This window comes from Solanum dulcamara, chromosome 8, assembly GCF_947179165.1.
Source record: "Solanum dulcamara chromosome 8, daSolDulc1.2, whole genome shotgun sequence".
NCBI classification, from domain to species: Eukaryota; Viridiplantae; Streptophyta; class Magnoliopsida; order Solanales; family Solanaceae; genus Solanum; species Solanum dulcamara.
Window position 1 is genome coordinate 28996041 of NC_077244.1, and position 5694 is coordinate 29001734.

The following is a 5694-nucleotide window of genomic DNA, read 5'->3' on the forward strand; positions in this document are numbered from 1 at the left end:
TGAGGAGAGGGAAAAGAATGAGGGGAGTTTTGATGATTTGGAGTCCATACGGACTGATATAAAGGATTTGAGAAGAGATGTGGACAAGCTTAGGTCCAAAAATATTTCTATGCTTTGGGGAGGTGTTGATGCCCTCGAAGAGGTGTTGATGCCCCCAAGAAGTGATCAAATCCATAGAAAAGCATTCAAAGCATTAAATTGATTAGATAATCAAAGAACCAATTCATAAATGAGAATATATTCAATTAATTGCCAAAAAAAGAATAATGTCTACAGCCCAATAAATTGTCTATTTCTACCAAAACAAAACCCCAATTCTTTTGTCATAATTACACCTAAAATTCATTCAATACAAAGCAAAGAAATGAAGAAAGGATAAAAATAGTTACAATTAAGATTTCAATCTCCAATCCAATAGAAAATTGTAGAAAACTTGCTATGAAAACCTAAGACCAAGCTATGGAGTTCTCTTCAAGGTGTATTCAGCCCCCCCTCAGTGTTATCCTACAAAAATGGTTGTGTATGATTGTATAGTGTGAATTTGCATTTAATTATGAAGTTCCAGATTTGTCCCTGGCGCCTGACAGGTTTTCTTCTCCGTGTTCGCGAATGTATGTCCGCGTTAGTGGATCAGGATCATGTTGTACTCTATGTTAACGGATGAGGTTCCGTGTTCGCAGATATTTGTTGACTGTTTCTCCACATTTGCATCTTGATTTGACCATGATGGTGGTCTTTTGTCGACCAAGCTTCTGAGTTCGCATGTCTTTTGACAGTTTTTGTGGAGAGTAACGTGCTGCCAATCACTAATTCTCTCTTTTAGCTCCATTTTGCCTAAAATTTAATTCTTTTTCATCAAAAATCCTTGCCAAAAAATATAACTGAAATAGTAATATTCAAAGAATAATTAACTTTTTTCTCGACTTGAGTACCACAAAATCATAAGAAAAGAGCTCTAAATGAGTTAAAATTACCCACTTATCATCACCCCTTACAAAAAATAAAATCGTGTCCTCACAGTACATATATCAGACAGAGAATAGGAGAGGCTCCCTGAAATGTCTTACAAAGAGCTCAAGAAGGATGGAGGGGACAAGTCATCATCGGAAGCACCTCTACCACATAAGCTCTTAAGCTTGTCTTGCTCTTTTTCTTCTCATGCTCTCTGAATTTCCTCTGACACTACTCAATCTTACCCTATCGCCTACACATGTGCTCAAGTTAGTCACTCATATCCCTCTAAACAGCAGCTAATGAAGTAATGGTGGGTGAAGGATCACCCTTAGAAATGGGGGCTCCGAATAAACTATTGGGGAGGCCAGCTATCAACTGTCAAATCTAAGCATCCACTCCATGTACCTATGCGGAGATGTTCCGCATCATGTCTGGTCCTAACTGAAGAGAACCTACAACAGGTACAAAGGAACTGTCGGTCTCAAGAATAGACTCGGTGAATTGGCCAAAAGAAGGATCTAGTATATCAATCTTCCTCTTTTTATTCATTCTTCCTTGGCCACCCTTTCTTCTTAGTGGGTGAATCTCTTTTTCTTGCTTCTTGTCCTCATTAGTGGGGTATTTCATCACCCCGACATTATAGCACAGCTGAGTGATAAATGATGGGAATACAATGTTTTGGCTCTCCACTGAGTAAACTCAATGATATGATCAATAATGAGCCGTCCGATATTTACAACCAACCCATCCATAATCACGACAATGGCAAGGGCTCGGTCTAGTGTCACCTCATTATCATTTGTTGAGGGACTGATTGGAGCACATATGATGGAAAGCCAAGATTTGACTTCTACGGTGAAATCATGTGAATCAATCCCTCTATTTGAAACGAACCATTCTAGAGGCACTCCATCATGCAATTTATCCACGAGCCATTGATTCCCTAACTCTTTTTAGAGGTCAATGTACACTTATTATCAACAACCAGGAGACCATACAATGCATTGAAGGCGGTTGGGCTAAAGTTGACTTGAATACCTCGGACGGTATTAGTTCGGCCTCTCCAAAGTTGGTTTGTAAAGCATTAGCATAGAACTCTAAAACTAGAGTATGGTTAGCCTTGATAGGCTTAGCCGTAAAACATAACCATCTGCTTGTCACAAGCCATCCATATAAGTCCATCATTCCATCCTCGAGCTTATCCAAGAATATTCCTTTTCCTTTCAGTACCGCTCGGCCCAGGTATTCATCATATTTTCGAGCACACTTGGATGATAGGAACTTGGTCGCATCGAAGTGATCCTTAGTTTCTAGTTCTGGTACAATTTGAGGAGTGTTTAAAACATTTTTGGAGGCCATTTTGAGCTCAAAGTACCTACAAAAGAAGCCAACTTGTTAAAAGTTCTTGTGGACACTTAAAGAAATGTATTAGGAAGTATTTAGGCCAAAGAAATTATTAAAAGAAGTTTCTAGCTAAGTTGTGTGAAGTCATTGTTTTGGGACAATTACTGATTCTTCGCCACATTCGCGAAAGAAGGATCACGTTCGCGGCTCAACAATGTATAGACGTCCACGTTCCCGGATAAGATTACCACATTCACGGAGCTTTATGGATCAGACTTCTTCGCTTTCACTGCTAGAGTACTACATTTGCGGATTGTCTTCTTTCTTATCCAAACGACTCTTTGGGACATTTTCTTAAACAGAATGTGGGAATCAATTTTATAGCACAAATTTATCCCAAATCTTAAACCCAAAACCCAGTTAACCAACAACCCAACATACAACCTCTAAATCAACCCACAAATTCACATTTCAAGAACAATTTTTCACAAACTAAATAGAACCTTTAAACACCATTTTCATCCATTTCATATATTTCTTACCAATAATGGAATGAAGAAGGACGAGAAGAACACACCTTTAATGTGAATTTCAAACTCCATAACTAGGATTAGGAATCACTGTAGTTGGCGAGGTGATTTTTAGAGAAAACAATACTCCATTTCTGGAAAACAAATGAAGAGCAACTTCTCACCTACTTTACTGATGTCTCTTCATTACCTGGGGAATTTCAATGAACCACATTCACAGAACTATGGGCTAGTTTGCACTTGGTGGATTCTTAAAGCTCCACGCTCGAGGTGGATGGGTGCGTTTGCGGTAGTCAGTGAAGTTTGACTTTCGTGTTTGTAAATGCTCTCATTCACGTTCGCAGAGAACAAATTTAGGCCTGAAGCTGGGAACTCTTTGGAATTTTTGGCGATGTGATGGTCCATTTGGAGACTTGACCATTCAATTTTTGTGACTCCCAACTATCAAAAAATGTCCCAAGTCCCTTTTTAGGTAGTACAACCCCCCAAGCTTTGATCCCACTCAAATTTTTGCTTCCAAACCTATTTAAAACACTTTTGAAGCCTTAAAATCATGAGGATTAGTCAAAAATGAAAATACTAATCTATTCAAAAAATTTAAAACTCAAAATTAGACTAATTCTTTTTTTAAAAAATTAGATACCGATGGGTTTCCTCCCATCAAGAGAACAATTTAACATTGCAGTGCGATGCCGACTTGATCACCTTTTATGTTTCCACTTAGAGGCAATGGACCTTCTCCCCAACTTCAAATCAAGTTCTCTTCGAAAATCATGGGGACAACATGAGAGCACCAAGAATCTCACTCGATCTCTCCACTTTGAAGAAATGCATTTCTTACCCAACTTCACATAATTTTTTAATGGAGGATCATTGGGAAAGAGTTATAGAGTCACTAGGCCATTCAAACATCGAACTTCATAATTCTTGTCCTTCAAGTCAATGACACCATCACTTTTAAATGAACTAAAGTTTCCATAAATGATGTGTTTGGCTTTTTCTCGTAACTTTAGTATCATTTCTTTGATTTCAGCATCTTGGAATTTTATTGGCTTGGTTCAGTTGCAAACACACAAGTTTCTATCAATGTCAAGCACAACCCCTTTTTCTTGAGTCTCCAACTTCCATATGCTATTCTTGACCACTTGAGGAGGATCATTATATGATCTAATTGTTGTTCTTACATTGGCCTTCAAAGTTATAATTTCAAACTCAAGTTGGATCATTTCATGGCACCGAGTTAGGTGCGAATTATGGAAATCATTCCTCATTTTGAGCATTAGATATTGTAGCTTCTCACTATGTCCAACCTTTTGGGCCAAGCTTATGAGCTAAGATTCGCTCACCACACCCAATTTTTCAAATATTTTTTCATCTAGAGAAGCTTCTACAACACAATCTCCAACATGAAGTCCTCCACAACAAGGAAAAGGGTCATCAACAAAGGGATTACAACCACCAAACATCGTTCCTTCGCAAGAAGCCATAGAAATAAGACAAAAACAAAGCAGAAAAAAATATTCACAATTTGGATAGCAACTAGTAAACTATAAATTTTAAATTAATTCAATATGACAAATTATTCTGTGGAAACAACACTATTTTTGATAATGCTCAACTGCACCTTTACGATACAAAGTGTAGGCGGTAGTGAGCAATACAAACCCAACATGTAATGTTTGGGTCTAATTCCACAATGAACAATGTGTAGGCAATTGAATAAATAAAGAATTACAAGCTACTAGTTTGAATCTTAAATAAAAGATAAAATTATAATATAAAGATTTTGGAAATAATTTAGGATAAGGAAAAGAAAATACGGGTACAAGTGCAAAGGTCTCTTCAAGAAAGAAATCAAAGAGAATTTGGGGGAATGGGAAGTCAATTAACATTCACATGATCCATTGCATCTTAATCTCATATAGTCTCAATTAACCATAGGTAATATCGTATGTGCCTAGATTCTAAAGTATCCACTTATTTCTCTTGAGTATAGGCAAATATTTTTCAACTAGTTCTTTCAAAGCTAGTTGAGTGACAACATAATTGATTTAACACATGCAATGCATAGATTTAATTATTTCTAGCTAAATTCTGGTGTATGAGATTCTAAACCTCAAATTATGCACTAATCAACTTTTTCCAACTTCAATTGCTCTTTGAAGCTCAACCAAAGTAAATGAACAAGTCCAAAGAGGGATCAAATCAACAGGAAAATATTTAAAGCATGAAATTAATTAGATAATCAAATACCCAATTCATAAATGAGACTATATTCAATTAATTGTAAAATCAAAAGAATAAAATCAACAACCTAATCAATTGTCTATTTCTAGCACAAAAGCCCAATTATATTGTGATGATTACACCTACAATTCATGCAATACAAAGAAACGAAATGAAGAAAGGATAGAAATATTTACAATTAAGATTTCAATCTCCAATCCAATAGAAAATTGTAGAAAGCTTGCTATGAAAACCTAAGACCAAATTTGAAATGTTCTTCAAGGTGTATTCAGTCCCCTCTCAGTGTTGTGCTCAAAAAATGGTTATGTATATATTGAAAAATTACATTTTATTGTGAAGTTCTAGATTTGTCCGTGGCACCTGGTAGATTTTGTTCTCTGCGTTCGCGGATCTGAATCATGATGTACTCTGCGTTCGCGGATGAGGTGCTGCATTCGCGGATCTTTATTGAATGTGTCTCCGTGTTCTCATGTGGATTTGACCATGTTTTTGATCTTTTATTGACCAAGATTCTGCCTTCATAAGTCTTTTGACCATGTTCGCAGAGAGTAACGTCTTGCCATTTATTAATTCTCTCTTCTAGCTCCATTTTGCCTTAAATTTCATTTTTTTCATCAAA

At 36.7% G+C, this 5694-nt stretch overlaps 1 long non-coding RNA gene across 1 annotated transcript; it reads right to left on the reverse strand.

The window, feature by feature from the left end:
• Positions 1-271: 271 nt before the first annotated feature.
• LOC129901348 (uncharacterized) lies at positions 272-2072 on the reverse strand. Its single transcript, XR_008769822.1, has 2 exons — positions 1993-2072; positions 272-834 (listed from the first exon to the last, which is right to left on the reverse strand). It is a non-coding gene; the product is annotated as an uncharacterized LOC129901348 (long non-coding RNA).
• Positions 2073-5694: the final 3622 nt, after the last annotated feature.